This window comes from Halichoeres trimaculatus, unplaced genomic scaffold (assembly GCF_033239565.1).
Source record: "Halichoeres trimaculatus isolate MK-OKI-2021-1 unplaced genomic scaffold, fHalTri1.1 fHalTri1_scaffold_10, whole genome shotgun sequence".
Lineage (NCBI taxonomy): Eukaryota > Metazoa > Chordata > Actinopteri > Labriformes > Labridae > Halichoeres > Halichoeres trimaculatus.
The window spans coordinates 16,765,683-16,789,830 of record NW_027437187.1 but is presented as its reverse complement, the minus strand read 5'-3'; positions in this window follow the sequence as shown (position 1 = coordinate 16,789,830).

Here is a 24,148-nt window from a genome sequence, read left to right as displayed (position 1 = left end):
ATTATACTGTTTTCTTTTAATGATTACATCTGATAATCTAAGGACAATACATGCACACATATCAGTCATATGTGAAAATTGCTTAAATGGTAATGAAGAGTCATGCAGTGGCCAAAAGAGTAGGCTGTCCATGCTGAGCTGAGCCAAATGATGTGGATCACTGAAGAGTCAAATTCCCATCACTGGAAGACAGTGTTGAATGGGCTGCATTAGACTCCACTAAAGTATTGATTAATAAATTACAGCTTAACTGTTTGGATAAAAGGACACTCAAACATTAATCAACATAATGAAAAGTTGACATGGCAAAAGTCACACTCAAGAAAAATGTGCTGTTTTTTTTTATTATGATTATTATTTTAAGTGTTTAGATTTACTGATACACAGAAGAGGTGGGATATGGTAATATGAAGCAAAAGTACTTAAAACTACTGTTCTTTAAGAGTCTGCTTGAGTTGCGGGAACACCAGAAACCACATACACACCAATTAAAAAAAAATGGGATTTTACAGCAAATATAAACATGTTTACACCCAATGTTTACTGACTCACAGGTGGACACCCTGTTTTTAGAAATACCCTGTGTCTTTGCCTCATGCAAACAAAGAGGTTGAGTTCAGCATTTCCAATTTGGCATCAGCTTAAGTTAGCCTTCAAAACTCTGTTACAGACACTTTTCTGACACACATATACAGTGTATTATTATAAACTACTGAACTGCAGCAGGGCAGTGGGCAGAGCTCTATGGTAGCGGTAATTCATTCAAGATTCCATTCATCTCGTTGCAAAATCAAGATAAACTAGTCCGATTTTCTTGGCATCTTTCACTAAGTTTTCCTTGCCTTCAGTGTCTGTATACTTCAGGTTGAAATCTAAAGCCAAGCCCAGACTGGTGTCCCTGATGAAATCAAGAATAGAACTGATTTGGCTCTATTGTCCACTAGAGTTTGAATCTGTCCTCTGCATTCTCTTATTGGAAGAGAAAGGGATAAACAAGCGGAACGGCTGCCTGTAGGCACAAACCGTTCAGTAATATCCATAGAGAGAGAAAGGCAAAACCAGCAGGACTGGAAGGAAAGAGGTTGAGTGACAATTCAGAGCCAGAGCAAACAGAGCAAAGAGATGCAGGCAGGTGACTCTCGCACTTTGAAAGTCTGTCTCCTGCAAACAAATTGAGCTGTAGCCGTGCGCCTCGGCACAGTAACAAGAGGCTTTTTGTGTTTTAGATCTTGACAGTTGAGTTGAGAGCTAGGCTTAGGGCATGGAGTTGGCGGTTACCATGTCGAGCTGTTATATATTTTCCATCAGTGCTTTCCAACAGAGAGAGACAGAAAAGGGCCCAGTGTCAGGAGATATAAGGCTGCTGAAAAGACCAGCAATCAGTTATAAAGGCAGTCTTTCTGCTGGTGCACAGAACATTTAAAACCAGTCAGGCAATTAACAGTTTATCCTCCACATGCTTTATGAGGAGGTTAAAGGCAGGGGGTTAAACAACAGATGAGACTGTGGTATGTCTCGGTGGATTTAAATTTCAATTACAGCCTTTTTATACTACACATTATTCTGCATCCATGGTAATTTATGCACACATCATGGTGCTTGATTAAAACATAATTGAGTGTAAAAGGAAATGGAAAAATCCAATGAGAACAACAGGAGAGAGAATTGTGTGCACATCCTGATGAAAAGAAACATGGTTGAGTCTTTTACATCATCGGTGTGTTTGTTGTTATGTAACTTAGGTAGGTTTGCATGAGTAGACAGGTTGAGTAGGTGCAGATAGCTTTTTTGACATTCAAGTCTCATGAAACCATGTGCAATCACTGATAAAATTGTTTTGCACGAACACAATCACAATATTCATTTTAATAAGCACCTGCTTCCTGGTCTGCATTTTCTAAATCCCTTGTGGCAAACAGCTATTTAAGCAAGGTATTATTTAGCATGCGTGTGATTAAATAGGTTTCTGCTTTGTTTGTGGGCATGTTTATGGAGGTGTTGGTAGTGGCAGTATGACAATACATTTTATATACGCCCTGTTTGCATCTGTAATTCAGAAAAAGTGTGCATTCCTAAGGTGTGCAAATGCATGCTCTTCCTCCATCTCTGCAGGTAATACGGGAATAACGGCAGCTTGGGGGGCCTGATGAAACTGACCTTGGTGTTAATGAGCTTTTCATGGACAGTCAGTGGTCCTCTTTGCACCCTAATTGACACGGCGATCCCTGCACGCACAGTTCTACTTACCTGTGTCAATCTTACGAAGGCTTTTGGGTCCATATCTGCCTTAGCCATTTGTTCCAGCCGCACTCTCAAGGGATGCAACAGCATTCTCATCATCCTCTCTTAAGTGCTTTCCATTTATTCCATCATTGGATGCAGCCCTATTTTTAATTTCTGGTTTTTCACAGTTGTGTGCCCTTGGTAAATTAATGCACTTTGTGTATTGTGTTCAACAATGGGCACAACAATTGCAGCTAATCATTTGGAGCTGGTGAATTGGTTTAAACTTTTGAATGTGTGACAAGTTTAAAAAGTGTGTTGTGACAACAGAACTGAAATAGAAAAAGCCCATTTTGCTGTGCAGCCGAGTATACTGTTAGGTAAACTTTTTCTGACCCTGAGGCTTGTCAATTCCATTATGCTCCAAATTTGTGATATATTACCTTCACAGACATTTTCATCATGGACACAAGCACAACAAATTAACTAGTTTTCAGGATATCCTCATAAATGTTCCCTTTGTGAGCCCCCAGTAAACACCACAGATGAGCTCACAATGGAAAAATGGGTTCATGTGGGACCTGCTTGTGTGCACTGACATGTGTGCGTGCGTAACAACAGGGAGGTCTTGTGAAGTCAGCGGGGATAATTCATATTTTATGGACAAAACAAGTCAAGTGTGTAAAGTTCAACAGAAACATCAAAGAAAATGAACAGAGGCAATGACATTTTAATCGAAACAACCGCCCATGTAAAAATAGCATTGTTGACAGAGGCGTTTCATTCATACATAACATATTTGATGTAGCCCCAACCGCTCATTGTACCAGAGGAGACAAATAGATTTCTGTTGGAACGTGAAGGTCAAAGATAAAGAGGAACAAGAGGCTGATGTACATGAGTCAGAAACAGCACAGATTACACAAATGTGAAGTATATTACATTTTACATGTCTCATAAATTATTTCTCATACATGCACTGTCAGCAGTTTCAGAGAATCTCCATTGCATGGTGGTAATTTATGCTCTTAATTATGAGTAAAGAACTAATTAAACATCAGGGGACATCCTTATGGGCAATTTTGATCTATGACTCTGTAAATCTTAATGCAAATTTTCTCCATCTGTCTGAATTATATGAAAGACATGGACTTCAATGTGTTTCAATAATGTGAACCACAATCCCCAACCACAACTGGAACATTTAAACATAGCTGTGCATTCAAATAATGCAATACCTCTGAAAATATCACTTGCATATGTAGTGGAGGGAGTGTGGCGCGTCTGGCTGTGAGACAAGTTGGTCATGGGTTTTTTGGACCATTCTGTGAACATCAATCACTGCCTGACACTGGGGGGGTCGATGCTGCTCTCACATCAGTCACTGACTCCCCCCTGCCCTCAACACTTCAGCACAGGACATGTTCATGTACTATCAGAGTCAGAGAGCTCCTGTCTGAAGACAGTAATGGCAGAGGATGGGAGGAAAGGCTGGAATGTGTTCCTGTTTTGTTTTGTTTTGTTTTTCTCCAATCTCATCAAGATATTTTTGCAGCAAGAGGCTTCTCTCACTGCTGTAAATATCTGACCGATATATTTATAATTTTTTTAAGCGGTGCTATTGAAAGATGTTAAAATTTAAACCTGTTGCGTTAAGGATAGCCACAGTCAGAAGAAGTACTGTCATTTGATCTACAATGTCATATATGTTCCTGCATCTGTGTGAGTGTCGGTGTAATATAAGTGTTTCATCTTTGTTTGAATTTTAGATATCCATGAAATAAAGAGAATGCATGAAAAAAAATATTCCACCTTGAAAAAATCATAAGTCTCAAAGGTCCAGTTGGAATATATATCATTATACATTCTTTTTCCAACAATGGAAAAGCTGCATTGTTTTCTTAAGAAATTTGATCAGAACATTCCAGGTCTCTGAGGTCAGAATATGCCAGACACACCAGGAATACTTCAAGTCTTAACCAAATCTCATAAAACAACACAAAAGAGCCAGTAGGCCCAGTGGTTTGTGTATGCGCCCCATGTATGAAGCCTATCTTTGTTGTTGCAGTCGTTGACTCCACAAACCGCAAACACAGCTGCATATCTTCCCCACTCTCTATCTGCTACATTTACTAGAGGTGTCCCAGTCCGATGTTGATATCGGATATCAGTCCGATATCAGCAAAAAAACAAATATCGGATATCGTATCGGAATGCATCTAAAATCTCCGATATAAGCACTCCGATATAAGCAGTCCATTCCAGACTCCGCTCCTGCTGTTTTTATTTGATTTATTTAGTTTATTTTCTGGGTTTTCTAATTTATTCTTTATTTTATTCAATTACTAGTATTTTTTTATGTTTAATGTTAAAATTTCTGTTACCCATTGGTTAATAATAAATGGGTCAGTTTTTCCTCATACCTACTGTTGCTGATTACTGTTCTTTGTTTGAATAATATCACTTAATCAAGCCTTTTCTAACATGAAATACTACAAAGTAAGTAATAAAAGTATGCATGTTTAATGCTGATATCGTATCGGATTAATATCGGTATCGGCCAATACTCAATGCTGCAATGTCGGTATCGCATCGGAAGTGAAAATGTAATATCGGGACATCCCTAACATTTACCTTCTCTCTTCAGCTGACCCATCAGTAAAGACAAAAAGAAATATCAATAAACAAAGTTAAAAAAAAATAAAAAACATAAAAAATAGATTAGTTAATAATAATAGTAATAATAATAATAATAATTGCAAAAAGAACTCACTGACAAGCTTGGGGACCTGCACTTTTAACCAAAAGAAATAAAGAACTGAAGAATTAATCAGACATTTTAAGCAGTGGGGTTGAGGGACTACCTAATGCTCCAACAACTCTTTGAGGAGACAGCAGTCAGACAGGCAAAGAAGATTACTCACTGACCCCTCGCAAGTTCTGGACTCTTAGTACAAGCCACTACTTTTTGGTCACTGCTGCAGGGTCTTTCTTAAGTGACAGAGAGGATACCTCAGTAGGAATAAAAACTCATTCATTCTGATGTAGGTAAGGGAAAACATGCAAAACATGTTCAGATGGTCAAAAAAAAAAACAATATGTAATTTGCAAAGCACCAGTGTTTATTTGCACAGCATATTCAGTTTAAGTAAAAGAGGCTGTAACAGCTGATTTACCATCACTGGCGAGTGAAATATTTACTACCTGCTGAGAGCTAGCGAAAAATGCACCACATTGTTTATGTATGTCCTTACCCACAAATTTTTAACTGATCAAAACAACACTTCCACCTTTTAATATCTGAAAAATGACACATCAGAAATAAAAGTCTTTAAATACTCTTATTATTGTGCCATATATTGATATTTTTTGTCTCAAACAAAACAAAACGAAACACTTCTCCCTCGGGATGTTGATCTTGAGCCTGAATGCCAAAGAGGAAAATATTTCAGAAAATTTTGATGAAAAAATGGCTCTGCAATAATTCAAACTGTGTGTATAAATGTGCTCCTGCATCATCATGGTGGGTGAGGCGTTATTAACATTTTTGTGTCAGATGTGAATAATGCATACTCTTCAGGGTCAGAGTTGTATTCCAGCATAGGTTAGAGGTAATGCGTAGGAGGTAGAGAATAAATTGGATGGGTCTGCAGTCCATCATAAGACTAACCCACTCGGATAGATGCATTTTCTCTGTTAGTTTCCATTCCACCTGCTGTAATCTTTGCATGTCCTTAAAATGGATGGCAAACTAGATTTTGCGTCTGTAAACCAGGCTATCATGCTCTGTAGTGGAGGTCTGTCCCACGTTGGTTAACATTGCAATTAAGTGATGCACATGGCCAAACTAATCTCCAATTAAACAACCCAGCAAAAAATAATTAGCACACTAGGATCCTGGGTTCGCTGCCCATTTCACTGGCCAGGAAGCCAAAGAGGCTTTGAGGCCCATCATCCGAGGAAATAGAGGTGCAAGAAACAAATCATCTCAATTTCTCCAATAATGTTTGAAGTCTCTCACAAATAACAGTGTTTCTGTGTTTCATTTGCCTATTTCTCAGCTTTTGAGACATCTAAAAACTCAAAACGAACCAGGGCCAATTTATCTTTTTATTGAGGAAAGCTTGAGTTTCAATGAAATGTGGGACTTTGCACAGTTGGTGAAAGCCTATTCAGAGCCGAATTTCAAAGACTGCAGTCTACCAAGTTGTCCCAATATCATTTCTTGAGGTGAATAAGTAACTGCAAATGGACCAGGATTCCTTGTATGATTAGAGGGGCTGAAGTGGTGGGTTAGATGATAAAAGAGGCACCTCACACAGAGTCTAAACTGGTTTGTCTCTTCATCACAGGGCTTTGTTGCATGTTTTTTGAATCTGTATACGTGTGCATCCTTCACTATTTGTCTGTCCTCAACTGTCCTATCACATAAAGGCATAAAAAGTGAACTGATTTTAAAGATGCTCAGACACACATCTCACCTTTTGAGCCTTGTGGTGTACATAGTTTCAAGGTGGAAGCACAGTTTGCATTATGCACATGTTTAGTTGCTTTGATGAAAAATTACTTCACAGGCACAAAAATGATTATATCCACTCAGGTGTGTGGTGATATAATGGTGGGATGTTATGTGCAGATCGGTTTTCCTTCCACTGTTGACACTTGCATTTCTTGTTTTTGCAAGAGTGACCTGATGCTTTATTCGGGTCCTTGTTTTGTTTTTGTTGTTTTATCCCTGAATGACTCAAATTCAATCCAACAGCTCCATACATAACCCTGATGAACTGTCAACTTTTTATAATCCTCTCTCAAAATCGGGTGATATCTGGAAAGGTAGTAGAAAAGCAACAATCAACTGGCTAAAGCGGCAATGATTTGGGATATTACACATTTTGCCAAAGCTTTTAATGGCACTGGTACTGACCCTGGCACTGATTAGCTATTCAGTGCTGTAGGTCTACACCGCACACAGAGCCCAGTGTGAGTATACAATTGGTCAAAAATCAGGCTTCATTGTGATCTGGGCCAAGGTTCAATCAATCAGAACATTAAAGTGGAACGGCGTATTTGAGTTTTAAGCCTTTTTCTAGTTTTGATCATATTCAAGAAGTGGCGTATTCATGCACACAGAGAAACATGGTTACTCTTGACCTGTCCACCTGACAAAGATTTGTATCCTTGTTTCCTGGTAACTTATGCATGGGGGGCCTGTGATGTTTAACACAGAACTGTTATCAGTGGATCTGGATTGATAATCATTGGTTGGAATTTTGTATCTGTTAAGTTCACTCATGAAATATACTGAGGATATAGATAAACTGCTAATGCTAGTGAAAGCAATCACATCAGCACCATCATAATCTGCAGTTATGTCCAGCAGATGGGCAAATTTTTATGTTGAAGATTTTGAAAACTTAAGCGTTAGTGTACCACATTGTTTTTTTCAATTGGTGATGTGCAGGTAGTTGACAGTCATTAGCAGAATAATGTATTTAAAAGCCATGGGATCCAGCTTTCTTTAGCAGTTTTCTGGGAAATAAAATGTGTTTTCTCTAAACCAGGGAGGAAGTGCCTTAGTATGGGCAGCGCAAAGTTAGCCATCGAGCAAGTAGACCTCTTCATGAAAATTCCTCCCCAAAACCCAAAACATGGCGAGAGCTTATCACAAAATTGGAGTTTTGACAGCTATGCACGAAAATGAGAAAATTGTACATGCTTTTAGGAGACACTTGATCAAAACTGGGATTTTCAAGTCCATGTAAAGACACTCAATTTTAACTATTTGTACAGATAACAAACACACGTGTGCATTAAGCTAAAATACACAAAATAAAACAGTTGAGTTAAACATAAACCAATTTGGACTGTTTTATAACCCAACCACTGGGCCGTCATAGCTCCAACCCAGCAGTAGCTAATTTCACCAAGCAGGATTGATTGGTCCATTTAAACCCAACAGATGAGTTTAATAGTTTACCTAAATTCTGGGTTTAATTAATTACAACTCTGATTCATTTCAGCCTCATGCGTTTGTTCATTGATTCAACCAAATGTTTGGTTCAGTTTACCAGTACACCTATATATAATGGTTGATCAAAATTAAATTCATTTTAAAAATATTTCATAAAGCCGTGGAGCACTGACAGCCAGTCCATGCAGTGGAACACAGAGAACCGGTCCGTGCCATGGTGCACAGATAGTCAGTTTATCGCATGAGTGGCTCAGACAGACGTACAACAGGGTCTCATATACATTGCGTTCTCTCCTCACTCACAGTTAAAAAACTTTGTTCTAACTCAAAATACTTTTCTAAAACCATTTTCTTAAAATGTAAAGGAGCAGTTATTTGAAGTTTAATTACTGAGAATATTGTACTGAATATTGAATAATACATTGAGAAGGTGCTGATTTGCATGTCTGGTTGGATGAGCACATCTGTCGATGTGAAGACAATTTAATCACAAACAGTCTAGGTGCTGAGTCAAACCCATATATGTTGGGTCGATGCATTTTAACTCAGCAGTTGAGTGGCACAAAAATTACCCAATTCTAAAAGAAATAGCCCAGTATGGGTTAAACATTTCATAACCGAGCAGTTGAGTTGATGCCCAGCTGTTTTTTGGTGTGTACAACCTTTTGCAAATGATACAAATGTCTGCTCTGCTGGCCCTTTTTATTTTTGTTAAATGACCAGATGTTTTTCCAATGATTCAATAGTCATATAAGATATACATTTCTTAAAGTGGATTAATTAAACAAAGAGAGTAAACTATATATGCATGCAACACTGTTTTAACTGTTGAGAAAACAGCTCATGCATCTGAAATTAATGTTTTCATCACTTTCAGTGAATACTTTTTAAACAAGAAGAAAAAGAAGAATTATTTGTTGAAGAACTTTGTTTTGTGAGTTTGTTTTGTTATGTTTTGTTTTTTTTGTTTGTTGTTTAAGGTCACAGCACCATGTTAATAGCGAATCCTTAAAAATATCATCATTCTGGTTTTGGAAAAAAACTGTGTCTCATAGCTTTTACTTTGTTCTGCAGCTGTAATTGATATCCTTTGTTAGGTGCCACATTTCAACTTGTTTTTCTAACTTGCCTCTACATTATAAATAAACATTTTAGCTAAATTAAAAAAAAAAAAAAAATCCTTCACTCTGATTGCTTAGTAGGCACACTCTGTTGTATGATTGTAGTTTACACTTCTGAAACACAGCTGATCTATTATTGGATGTATTTGAGATGTTTGACTGAAGTTGAACTTTTTCCGGCTCCTGTTGATCATACACAGAAACAACATAATGATAGCTGTGCCTTTGACTGCATCACTTATTAGTGGTTTGTTAAACATCCACAATTGCACAGCATATCATTATCTCACGTTCTGAAGGTGATTACTGTTCAAGTGTCCTCTCACAACAAAACAGTTTGATGAGCAACAATGGATCGATAGTCTCTTAGTACCTGAGGAGAGTGCAATGGACTAAACACTCTCATTTGTAACCTTTTTATAATGCCCCTAATGTCAGCCTTAGAAGATCACCCTATTGATCCAGTATAAAACAGGCTGGGGAGGCACAGTAATTCTGTTTTACCCACACAAGGGATCTGCAATTTTCATCTAAATGGGAAAGATTCAGAGCATCAGGGTAGACAGAGTATAGACACACAGGGAGAGGAAAAATACAAACCTGTGCCATCAAAAAAGCCTAAGGGATATCCAAACAGACCATCCATTGTGAAGCACAAACTGCTGAACATCATTAAAGGTGCAAATAAGCCATTGTTCTCCCTTTGAGCTGGCTTTTGTTCCACACAGTACCTGCAGACACCTGATATGCCCGAACTCAAAGAAAGTGGATCTGTTACTTTAAGGTTCTGGCATATTTCACCCTGTCCACACAGCAACAGTGCTACTTCATAAAATTGAACATTTGTCCTTTCCTGTTTGTTTTTATCCCACTCTATTATATCCACTTTTTTCCTCCTCTTGCTCTGTGGCTCCGTCCCTGCGCTTGTGTTTATATAGGTGGAACAGCATCGGAGAAGTGATTGAAAAGCTGTCCTGTAGATCAGGGTGGTTTGTGGGGCCTGTCCATGCTCTAATCCATCCTGCCGCCCCGCCACACAAGTAGAATATCAAACAGGCAATCCCTGAGGAAAGGAAGAGAGAAAGATGTGGGGGTAGAGAGGGAGGAAGAGAGCAGGGACAGAAAAAGAGATGTGAGGGGAGGAAGAAAGTCTGGGAGCTGGACTTAAGAGGAGAAAAGAAAAACAAAGGGAGGCTTAGAGCGACAAAATGAAATAAAAGAGGGAGAATAAATATCAAGAGAGGGAGGTTGGTAAAGTTTAGCGCAGGTTTGTCAGTATGGCAGCACTGCAAGGGAGGGGGAAAGGCAATTCCTGCAGTTGCACTCCACTACTTTTTCTTCATTTGACTGTGATTAGCTCCGATAATGTATCTGTGCCATTATGCTGCTAATAAAAAGGGGGGTTGGTTGCACTAAGTAAGTGGGGTTTAAAATAAACTAAGCAGTGACAGAGCTATAAAGGGGTGACAGAGCAGCTCCAGGACTGAGGTGATTCCAAAGATGTTGGTACTGCAGACACCTTTTGCACTTACTGGTGATACTATAGTGTTTGTTGTGATGTTATATGTTGATGACACAATCAAATGAATTTAAACAGAGATAAGATGTCTTGTGGATGTGCTGCCATGAAAGTGAGACGAAAAAGATAAAGTTATTGTGACCATACTGTCAAAAAAAAAAAAAAAAAAAAAAAGAGACCTTGAGCTAACTGACAAAGTTTACTAATCCCAACTTGCACCAGTCTGTCACTGCACCAGTTACACATCCTGGTCAGGTTTCATCCAAACCTTCATCACACATCGCTGCAGTGCAGCTGAGCTCGCCTACACATTGCCTTGCCCCTGGCTGCAGTAAGAAGTTCATAGAGGACATCTCAAATACACTGGTGAGATCTCCTCTCCAAGTTCATGCTTTTAAAAGAAAGGAGTGATACTGAGATTTTTTGTCTTCGTGTGGATGGCATGGTACAGCAGGAACCCAAATAACAGTGGTAATGAAAGTCAGGCTGAGGTTGGTCTGTGCACTGACAGGTTTATTAATGGCTTTTCAATGTGATCTATGTTCACTGAACTTTAGAGCAGCTTATGGCTCTGTGCTTTGTGATTTTCAACTTTGATTCTTTTGTTGTTGTACTAGATATACTCCCATTGCTGTGTGAAATCTAAAGACAGTACACTTCAGGCTTGATCAAGTGTTCATTTTGCAAAGGGCAAGGCATACAATGTGCAAAGGTTGCTGCTGAAATATCTAGTGTCCTTTCTGGCTGACTTAGTGGAGCAGACAAACTGTATGCATACATGTTTGTTTATTTTACCTGGAGTCACAGAATTAAGTTGTAATTATTTTTACCCTCATCACATCCCCATTGATCATTTTCTTGGAAACTTAAAGATGCAATGAGTAGGATCTGTTTTAACTGGACTGCCACGCCACCTTCTGGCCTGGAGTCTGACGCACACGGTTGTAAAGTTGTGACTTTTAATTAAGCATGTGTTTGCTTTGGAGCTAAGTTTCTTTGTTGATGACAAACTTTTACTGTGTTCAACGCAACGAGGTAAGGTATTTATTAATTCAGTTACGTAGCGCTACAGTTTGGAACCTGACAACGAGCAAGCGTTAATTTGTACCCTATGTCAGTAGCTGACTATAAGTAGTGCTGCTAGCAGCCCACTGCTGGAGTATCCATAGGCTAACCTGACAACAAGTTAATTTTGTCAGTTCAGAAATTAGTTCAGTAGCCATCCATATGTAGCGCTACTGAAAGCCTGGTGCTGTGAGACGTGCCTGTAATGTGTAACGTGAGTGAATCACAGTTATGTCCTGCTAGTCATCTGCCAAGCAGATCTAACGTAACCTCACTCTTCACTTTATTGATAGACTCTACAGTTTGAACAGACCACTGCAGAATAACTGCTGACTGTGGGTTGGAATGAACATTATCATAAACACCTCAGCCCTTTTAGCCTTTAGCTCTCACTCTCCTGTTTAGCTTTCTTCTGCTCTTTTTCTGTTTCATAGTTAGGCTCCTGTGTCCACCATTTCTACAAAATTGATTGAATAAATCTCTTTTAGCGCAAAAAAACACAGATTTCTCTTCTCACTTCTAAACTTCACCAGCCGTAATGGTGTTGTAATAGAGGTTTTTTGCCATAAATTAGTCCGGTGCTGCTCTACCTGATCGGGAAGCTAAGGAGTAGCATTTTGAAATAACTTATAATGGCACTGATAATCTCATTTTAGAGTGTGGATTACGTTCTGGCATACATCTAGAAGGGAGGCGTTTTCAAGATCACATTGAAACTCCTCACAGCTCCTTTAACTTTCTCCCATTCTAGTCTCCCATTGTCACAGGCCCAGATTTGTACTTTGGAGTTTTTAGGTGGTCCATGCTCAAAGCCTAACATGACTTGTTAAAGTTTGTTTAAAGAAGCAGAAAAATACACATTTTTCGATGAACACACAATGGAAAAAAAAAAAAAAATCAGCCACAAAAACAAAATTAAAAAAAAGGCTTACATGAGCATAAATCATAAATCAAAGCCACACTTGGAAAACAAAACAGAACAAAACAAACAAACAAAAAAACACCACTTCTTCAGCTTTGGTAACTTGGCTAACCTTACAGTGCTGATCGTTACTTTGAGCTCTCACAGTTTGTATTCTATCCCTAAACATATGCTGTAATGTGACTCACACCTGGCCTTAGCTTGCATCAGTTGCAGCAGCTATTTTAAGACTTTCAGTCAAATACTCTCAGAATCCAACCCCCTGTAAGAGACAAATGGGTCTCTAACTGATGTGTATTGATGTTACCTTACTCCCTGATGTATCACCTGGGACAAAAACAGCTATCATCTTCAGAAGCAGTTTCTCAATGTGTGACTTTTATTGAACATGTATCACTTGCTTGTAGTGAGTTTTATTTTTATCTTTGTTTTGTTTCATCATACGCTTTCTCTCAACGTTCAGCAGGTAGGTGTATGTGTCAGAATAACCAGGTGTGTGGGCCAATGTCTAACGCATACAAGAATCTTCTCTGCTCCTTCTATCCACCTCTTCAAGTTATGCAAGTTCTACTCAACACAAATTGAAATCATCTGACCTTAAAGCAAATATCAAGCAAGTGTACTTTTATTTTTTATTTTTTTAAATTATTCTGACATGTACCTCCTAATTCTAAGAAAAACATTTTAGATGGATGGGGAATTTAAGAAGAGGATTATCCCTCTTGTGGATAAAACTTACTTTGAAGATATCTTTCAGAGCAAATTAAATTGAACTGTTTTTTTAAATAAATGAAGTATCAGTTGTAACAAGATATATGTAAGCTCAGCGTTTACAAAATAAATGCATAAACTGAGCAGCAGGAAATGCAAGTATGAGGCCACAACTGCTTACAAGCACTTTGCCAGTGAGTGTGATGTGTTTTTGACTTAGGCCTTGACATGTAAAATTGAGGCACTGTCATTTATGACTGAGCCGCAGTGGCAACTTTGTGCATCGTGCGAGTGGTTGACTGACACACTAATGCATTGCTGTAAGCCTTTTCCTACTACCAACTGTAGTTATGCTGACATGGCAAGGAAATTACACAAAAGAATCGTTCACCTGATAAATATACCCAGCTGATAGGTATGGCAACAACAGTTTTTTGAAGTTAGCATGAAGAAAGAGAACCTAGATGAAGTTTAAGAGAACTATTTATCAAAACAAACAAGAAAAGGAGGGACAAATTTAAAGACTCACTTTTGATCAATCAAGAGAAAGACAAAATCAAAAGAAACCGAAGAAAACAAGGGGGGGGGAGTACAAATCCAAGAGTTAATGACAAGTATTTGGCCCAATAGTGATGTCTGATACCACAGATTTCCTTTACTATCCAATACTGAGTAAATATCAGACTGGTACTTGTTATATTGATCCGATACCAATACCGATTGTACCCATTGTACTGATTGTAAATAATCATGGATATATGTTAATGCTAAAGCATGATTTTTTCTATCCATCTTTTATGGTACATATTTTTCTGAGTTCATCAAAGCTGCTGAATTACAATTGCCTTGTATGCTTTTGTGACATCCAGTAATCGACTTTAAATAATCAATTATATAGGAGACCTTATCTGAATAATTATAGGCCTCTTTGCATACATGAAAATATCTCACTGATACAAATGTTATTACTCTAAGCTGAGCTCATGCAGCTATTTGTAAAGCATGTATTTATTTCATAACTCCTTATAAATTTGAAAGCTCCTTGAAGCTTTGGAGTATAAAGATCTGGTATCTGTGGTATTGATATTAGAGCATTGATCTGCACATCACCACGGCCCAAAAACCTGGGTGGGGGACAGTGTCAGTATGAATGGAAATAACAGTAAAAATCATGGATGTGGTCTCATTGACATCATTCATTGGCTAAAGAAATGTGCTTTAAAACCCAGAAATGGCTATCCCTATATCAGAAACACTCCAGCTAGCTGCTGACCAATATAAAAACCACTACAGTTTTTAAAAATAAGGAGGATGGCAAAGTGACAGAAACATTATCTTCACCACACTGTTGAAATGTTAAACTGTATTGTAGAAATGAGTGGTTTAAAGTGGACTCAAATTGTGTTTCCTCTGCTCTTGGAAGCAGCCTCTAGTGTCCTTGTATTTTTTATTTTATTCATTTATTTATTTATTTATTTATTTTTTTTGGCACTTCAGCACAGGTCATTTTTTTCCTACAATGGAACAGGTGACTTAAAAAAACAAATGCATATATATATATATATATATATATATATATATATATATATATATATATATATATATATATATATATATATATATATATATATATATATATATGACAGACTTGCCTGTCTTTGTCCCCAAAAAACAATAATTTCTTCAAAAACATTCAGTCTCATCAGGCTTAACAAACTACGACTGTAGGCTGTCTTTTGCTGTCACTGTGCCAGAAAGAGTAGTAGGGTATATCTTACAGGCTATATGAGCAGTTTGTCAAGGCATGTCATTCTGTGTGATAATGCAATGGTTGGAATTCCTTCCCAAAATGACCACCTACTGTACATCAGAGTCACACTCATGTCCTCATCCCGTGATTTGTAGCCAGGGGGACAGGTGATCAATACATACAAGTAACCTTTCTCTGCTCTTATCATCACTTTGAAAAGATTATTTAAACGCACTGACATCAGGGAGCAGAGCAGAAAGAAATCATCTTGTATTGTAAATCAATACGATCCTGTAGGTATGATGTGATGTGTCACCATGTCAACATAATGCACCTATAAGACCCCCCCACAACTCGCTTCATCTGAAAAAGGCATTTGATCATAAGAGCACTGGATGGAGATGAGAGATATCAATAAAGTAATGCTGCTGGTGATATCCTGTTTTACAGTGAGCTGACAGATAGGAACTTAAATGGATTTTGAAATAAGCAGTTTGCAAAAATAAAATTGTTGGACCAGGAGCATCTTTTATTGTTGCAGAAAAAAAAAAAAAAAAAGATGTCATGTCGGGGATGATGATGTTTTCCTTGTAACATCTTGTGAGGTGTGTTGTCTTGTGTCCCTTATGCCCTGTGCCAACTTGTCTCTGTGGCATTATACTCCTGTTTACACGGCTCCATATGGTCCACACAGACTCTAACACAGTTTTTACTTTATAAATGTATGCATGGTCTGTTCTTCAGAAGGTTGCCACTGTAAATTGAAAACTAAGATTTGATCAATAAAACACAACCAGTGTGCTGGATTGTTCACAGTGAATTGCTAAGCACTGTTCCACACACACACACACACACACACACACACACACACACACACACACACACACACACCCACACACACACACACACAAACACACACACACACACACACACACACACACACACACACACACACACACACACACACACACACACACACACACACACACACACACACACACACACACACACACATAGTGGGAGGAGAGGTTCCAATCTCATCTAGTCTTGTTGGTCTTGAATGCAGCCTCTTCAAAGTGGATCACCTCCTCCCCTGGTCCAGCCCCTTAATTAGCTGAACCATAAAGCACCTCTAGCAACATGGCTGCCTTTTCAAAGTCTTGTCTGCTTGCTGGTCGCCACATTTTCTCTGTGCTGAGAAAGGTTATGAATCAAAGCCATTACACAAAGCTTGATCTAAGTAATTTTGCATTTTAGTTTGTCTTGGAAAAAAAACAAACAGCCTGCCTCTTTGTCTGAACTGGTGTCTGGTTTGCTAAGGTTTGTCTTCTTAAATGTTGTTAATTTATTGCTGAGATGTGAAGCTATTTTAAAGGACTCATTTTATCTAATTCATTTTCCGTATTTCATTCAATGTGTTACTTATTTGCTTTTCTTTGCTTAGTACTTTTATTTCTCCTTTAGGGAAGTGGTCACCACCTGCTGGTGGAGGCTAAGCACGCTAGGTGGTTCCCTGCCTGTTTTTAGTGGTTAGCGCACTGGGACACAATAAATGGAGCCTGTTTGGTTGATTGTTGTGAGTTCACAAGTGAGTCAGTTGCACTCCTAGAGCACACCCTTTAATGTTGGGCGGCCTCCCCTCTGCTAGCACCCCTCATCAATTTGGGTATATGACCTCCTGTTTTGGCGATACCTGACTCTCCTCTCACTCAAACACAGAAGGGAAACATATACAGTTTTAAATTAAAGCTTTGAATAAATAAGGATTATGCTGCAGAATTGGCTTAAAAAGACTGAACAACAGAGAGCTTAGGAAATAGATTCCAATCATTGAAATCAATGTTTGACCAGAGAATTACTAATAGATTTTTCCATTGTCTTTTGAGTTACAGAGAAGCACAAGTGATCACCCAAACTGCTTGTCTGTCCTATTTTTGTTGTTCTTGTTGTTTTGTAACAGTGATAGAGTGGCCTGAATCCATATTTTTGTTTTCTTGGTGACCAAGCAACTGCAGTTAATCCTGTGGGATTTCAGCTTGATGAACCACATTGATTTGTTCATTGATTTGTGTTGAGGGTTAGCAAAAGATTGAATGTGGTGTTTTGACTCTTGAAAAATAATTATTGCAGAAGTCTAACCTGTTGGCCGTAAAAACTGCTGTTTCTCTTTCCAACACCGCAACATTTCTCCTTATTTCTAGGAGGGCTGTCTGGAGCCCAGAAAGGGAATTTGTCATTGTCTGTCCTCTCCTGAAACTCATGTAGGTAATCAAATAGACATAACACTTGAAAAAAGAATCCAATATTCTAGCTGAATCCAGTTGCAACAAGAAAAAAATGCAGAGGTTTAAGTACATGAGTATCGTTTCGGTCTGAGCTGGTGAGAATTCCAAAATGTTTTGTGTTGATGGTAGAAAAGCAAGGGCATACATGGTGGGTAAAATGCAGAAAGTGTTTCCAGCAGTCAGGTAAATGTAAAGGTAAGTTGTCAATACAACAGGTGCTAGTTTTCTTGATGTTGCATGATATTAGTTGGCTGCTTAACATCACCAAGGCTGTATTCAGACCAAAAAAGTCATTTGGTCCACTTGTTTGGTCCAGACCAAAAGCAGACTTCATTTTTTTTTGTTTGTTTGGTGCGGTTCGTATTCAGATTGTACTTTTTGCAAGTGGACTATATTCTGTAAACACATCCATGCGTGTGACGATCAGTGCTCTCATTGGACAGCACTGACAAAGGACGGCACACAGAATACAGACCCGGAAATGGAGGTAAACGTGTGTTTGTGCTGTTATTAAAGCTGCAAAATCATTTTCAGTTTCAAGAGCAGCTCCTTCAAAGAAGGCTTAACAACACCGTTTCAAATTTTGGAACAGCGAAGACAAATGCGCGCAGCAAGGGGACGCTATGCTCTGCGTGTCCTGACCCACAACATGCAACAGCGTGGCTAAACAGACGACGGAGGATCAGGTATGAACCAAAGACGGTTAGGTTACGGTGGCTTTATAGGCCCAAAAGGCGCACGTATCCTGTAGTTTGTTCAGATGGACCTTGGTTTGTATTTAGATCACCGGAGAACCACGAAGTGCACCAGACTTCGTTTGGAAGTGGACTGAGACCACCTCAAAAAGTGGGTCTCGGTCCGGTTATTTGGTCCGCACCAGGGTTCGTTTGTGTCTATTCACACCTGCATGAAAAGTCTGCACCAGCGTGAGAAACGAACCCTGGTCCGTTTAAAGTGGACCAAACAGTCAAGGTCTGAATACGCCCTAAATGATGACTGATCAACCATAACTCTTGTTTTCTGCAAGCCAATGAAGGGGCAAGTACTCACAGAGCATTGAGACCCAGAGCCTCTTTTTCATCAGCAATGGACTGTAGATATCTTAAAGTCATCCAGTGCTTTATGTCATTAGACAGTTAAGACAACCTGTGGGCCTTACTCAGTTCAAATACAGAGTAGTGTTTCATCTGCATGTCGCTAACAGAGTCTTTTAAAACTGTTTGATATCTGTCTTCGAGGCAGCAAACAAAGACAAACAGTGGAAATAGCCTTAGTGTTGTCCCCTGTTGGACATCACATGAGAGTGATGAACCAGACAAAACATCCCCACCAGATACAGTGAAACTTTAGTCAGGAAGATAACATGGATATGTCCTTGGTGTACTCAGCACTTCAGGTACCATAAAAAAACAGCAATACTAAAAGTTAACCCAACCATTCTACACAACTTTTGGAGAAACTACCTACACATATTTACAAGTGTTCAGAAAATAAAACAAGTCACTGAACTTGTTCTCATTTTGAAAACCCTCCAAGGTCTTTTACTTACAGAATCCACAGCCGAGAATTAAAAAAAAAAAAAAAAAAAAAAAAAGGGGGGGGGGGGGGGGGGGGGGGCTGCAGCTCAAGCTGTCAAAGTATTGGTAAACTAGTAGCACTGCAAGCTGGACTGATTTACTATGCAATTGAGGGGTCAGCATGTGTTGCAAGTTTTTCTATGAAGAATTTGTTGAAAGAAGTTTGTATGTGTATGCCAAAGAGGGGTTTGAGAAGGTCAGAAAAGACAGCAAAGAACAACCCACAAGAACAGAGCCAAGTCAGAAGGTGGCTATGGAGTTCATGTTTTGTGATGTAACCACACTTTCCTGCAGTTTCACTGACCACAGAAGCTACTGACAGGATCACATTTTTTTTACATGCTTCAACATTGACATTGCTGAAATTGCTGAAGCTTCCTTGACCTGTAAGTGGATTAGATTGGTAAACTTAAAAAAAAAAACATGTACTAATATGCAAAACAGAAGATCGAATACAGACATGCTGTTAATGAATGGTTTGTTTTTATTTCACACTAGACTCTAGGTGCAGCAAACTGTAATTTAATCAAACCTGTCACAAAACATTTACAATCATTAATTTCTACCCCACAAGCTTTATGTTTGCAAACTTGTGTATAATTAATCCCTCAATTCCCTCATCAGTGCTTTCAGACTGTTTTGGAGAACACATTTTAATTAAATACCCCTCGAGCACTTGTGCACCTTGTTTCAATTACAGATCACATCAAATTAAAATACCTTAAATCATTACTCACGATATGCATATCCCAATTGAAACCAAACATAATCAACATGAAGAAGTCTGTACTTTACTGTCAGTTAAAGGGGAGATGGTGAAAAGAGACAAGGCTGAAAAATAACAATCTGTGGGCAATTTTGTGTCTTTTCAAGCTTGCAGGTTTCTGCACCACAAGGGATGTAATAGGCCGAAGTGGATCTGCGCCTCACACTGTTCTTCTGATTTGGTTGGCTGTGTAGCTGAAATCAAAGGTCCTCTTTAGTTACCACTGCAGCAGTTTGCAAAAAGGAAAAAACACCCAGTTGATCTGTGAGTCCCAAAATGCACCATTTAACATCAAATCAAATCCTGAGGCACTAAAAGTCTTCAAAATGCCCCTACTTCTACTCATCAGATGTCTCTGATTTACCAGGGAAGTTATTAGATTTGTGATAGCTGTTTCAGTTTAGCTTTGCACTACCACAAGAAATGAACAGTTTCACTCTCATTCAGACTTTTTCAGTTTATCCACAGCCTATTTGGTTATGAAAATATAATTTACTTAAAAGGCAGGGTATTATGCTTTATTGCTGGAATGATTGGCTCGTCACATATAGATCTTCTCCCTGGTCCATCACAAACGACGGGGGCCTCAAACACCAAGGTCTGCCCTGACAGGCCTTCAGAGGACTGGCTATTAGAAGAAAAAAGGTTTGTGAAGAGTGGAGCCTTAAAGAGGCAGCAGCTATAACAAATTGTTTCAGAGAGAGGCTGAAGACAGGGTTTTCTAAAATACCAGTGTGGGTAACATCGGGATTTATTTTGAGCTGTGAATCATTAAAAACTGTTGTGAGGGTACCAAAGGGGTGGGATAAAGCTTCAAAAAGCGCAATAACCCCTCTTTGAATTCCCTTCCAGGTTGACTATTACTGGCTTTGAACAGATGTACTTTTTTTTTCTTTTTCTGTACCTAAGATATCCACTCCTTAATAGTCCTGTCACAAGGACCAGATCTCTTTAAGGAGGTTTAATACTCTTACATAAATAAATGAATAAATTCGACTAAAACTTAACGTCCCATGGTGGTCAATAAGGATTACAGTTTTGAAGCTTGTTGCTTTTTTAACATTTTTTTCAATAACCAAGAAGTTCTGAAAATATAATTTCAGAGAGTAATCTGGTGTTTTATTGTTACCATAGTGCAGTGCTTCTCAAATAGTGGGGCGGGCCCCCCTGGGGGGGCGCGGTGCGATGCTGAGGGGGGCGGGTGTGACCATGGGGAACATGCTTTTTTTCCGCCGTACTACAATAATTACAATAATTAATTTTTTGAATTTGTTATTATTTATTGATTTTGTTTAATTTTATTTTCAACAGCAAATGGTGCAATAAGTCTGTCAAAAATGTTTACAGCTTAAACAAGGATATTATTATTTTTTGATTTTCAAGCAAATTGATGCACTTAAAATCTGTTCTCTTACAGACTAATAAACAATGTTAATAAGGTTATTCTTGTAAGTTGAACTATATCTCTTTCTTTTTGTTTTCTTTATGTAAACAAGGATACGATGTTATGCAGAGGTGTACCTTTAACTATTTTATAGACAAAAGTTATTATTTATAGTTGCGGCGGAGAGTGGGTGGTGGGGTGGGGGCGCGAATTGTTGAGCTTTGACCAGGCTAATACATTATCAGCACTGCACATCATGAACATGATATATTCCCTTCAACATTATCCTCCTTATTCTAGATACTCTGTTATCAAGCTACAGAAAAAAAAAAGGTCTTTGATATGGTCTCCTTCTACAAAATTTCAGGAGCTGATTGATTCTTTGGTTTCGAAGAAAAGTTTGTCATTGTAGCCATTTTTTTTAAGAGTATGTCTGCAGGTGCTATTTATTTTTCTTCTCCTGTTTATTTTGACATTGGAACATATGCTTTTATTTTCCTGAGTGTGGGCCAATTGTTTTATCAACATTTGTAGTGCACGCAGGACATATGACATGTAGCTTCTTAATTCTTGCTGTTATCACTGTCATTTGTTAGCTAGCATACAGAGCTTTCTTTGACCTGATACCCACTACGTCATTGCTTGGAAACACTCTTCATCTTGCTAATAATCTTTTTTTCTGATGTCTTTTGGATTTGCTGAGAAATGGTGCTTGATTTGTCAGTTTTATACCACGACCCACACAAAAGAAGCATGAAGGGATAAGGGATCACTGACAGGGATGAGAATATATATGTCATGTACTTGTCATAATACTGTCTTCTCTTTCACCTGCTGCTGGCCTCATCTTCCCACACTGATGGGGAACAGTTAGATGATGAAGTTGATGGCTTAGGTTCACATTTGTCTGTGTCTGGTGCTTTTTTTGATGGTTTCATGCTAGCTTTAGAGCAGCAGGCACTTTCTTCACATTTTCTGTCTACTCAATGAAACTTGAATTTACACAACTAATACAAATGTTTTATAAATGAACTCTAGAATAATGCTGAAAATCCAGACCCATGTGAAAAGATGGTGCATTATATGCAGGGTCTATAAATGGAGATCAACAGCTGCCAGCTTTGGTCCTGTGATTAAAAAACAAAGGGATTAACCTTGAAGCATGTTGGATGGGAGACAATGCAACAGATGAGAAGAGGGTGAACAAAATTATCAGAGGCAAACACAATTATCCTCTACCTAACCAGCCGTCATAAGTAATGGTTCATTCAAATCCCCAGTGCTCTTGAATTGCAGTGCTTTCAGTGAGAATGACATCAATCTCACGAGAAAAAAATGCAGCAGCCATGATCTCAAAGATGGGATCACTCAAAAGGAACAGCACAGAAGCTCAGCTAGATGCAGGCTTGCTCCAGCCGAAAATTGGCAAGTGACCCTTGAGACGGGTCAGTCCCAATTCACAGACAGCAAATTGTGTGGAAGGCATTGATTAATGGGGAAGGCACAACTCGTTATGGCCTTGTGGTGTCATCCTTTGCCTCCTCACTGGCTCAGACCCTCTCTTACTGCTGAAATCAGACAAGTGGCTAAAATAACAGTTCAAGAATTGATCCTTGCCCATAATTAATGGCTCCACTCAGGTCTAATTTGCGGAGCTTAGAACCCAAGAGGAGGGCAGTTAAGGAGAAGAGCCAGAATTAGTTGAAGCCCACAGACAGCTTACACATAAATTATATCAATGTTTGATTTTAATTTCAAGAAACTATTAAATGTTTCCAATGTTTAGAATTTGTGGATCTGGAGGCCTGACTGAAGGGTAAGTTGATGATCATCCGGTGTTTCCATTTATTTCTTTGCAGAAGATCAGATAGAACAAAACTCGAGGTTAACTTTCGAAGGGAATCTTTGGAAGGAGTAGACATTCAGAGAGATATAAATTGACCCAGGGACTTGGCCTCTTCAATGACTAAAGGTGACTGGCATCTTGTTGTGATTTTCCTCAAACATAACCAGCATTTTTCAGGCTAGAAAGATGGAGCAGGACATGTTGTTTAGACTACAGAGTGCTGTGCTATCCTTCAGTTGTGGCCCTTCAAAGAGGCTGGCTCTCATGAGGGTTCTTTTTCCAGGAAACAGGGGCAGACTGAGTTGGCTCTACTTGAAGAGTGAAGCCTGTAAAGCTAATGCAGGGGGTTTGCCTCTGAATATGTATGCGGTGTAGTTAAACTAAGCCTTATCTGTAGGTTTTCTGCAGAGAGTATTTCAAGTTGCACATTGTTAAAGCCAATTAAACTTGGAAATACACAGCTTGTTACTCAAGCAAACAGATTACAGAAATCCAAGTACTTTTACATTTTGGAGCACTATCTGAAAACTTGGTTCAGTTTAGTCAGTGCCCTTGGAGGTTGGTTTAAAAGAAAAAGTAAACAGTGTTGTTGTATGTGATCACCTTCACACAAAACAACACTAAGTAGCATTTGCAAGTTGACAATACTGCCTTCCATGGGCATGAGGGGTCACTTCATATTTTGAGGAGTTTTAAAAATATGTAAACTTTATAGCGTGACTTTTACCCTTACACTGCAACCTCACTCAGCATCTTTGAGAGCAACATCTTAGAGAGTGCTCTCAATCAAAAGGTTACAGAAAGAAGAGAAGGAAGCACTAAGTGCCTGACCACAAACTTAAATTAGACTTTTTATTTGTATTTTTTTAACTCTATATCATATAAGTTGTTCTTAATTGATGTGAAGCTAAATTGTACAAATATATTCAAGGGAGTTTCTCTGGTTACTGACAGACTTGGTCAAAATGCATATTTCTATCCAGCATCATGCCAGCAGATAGTTTATTC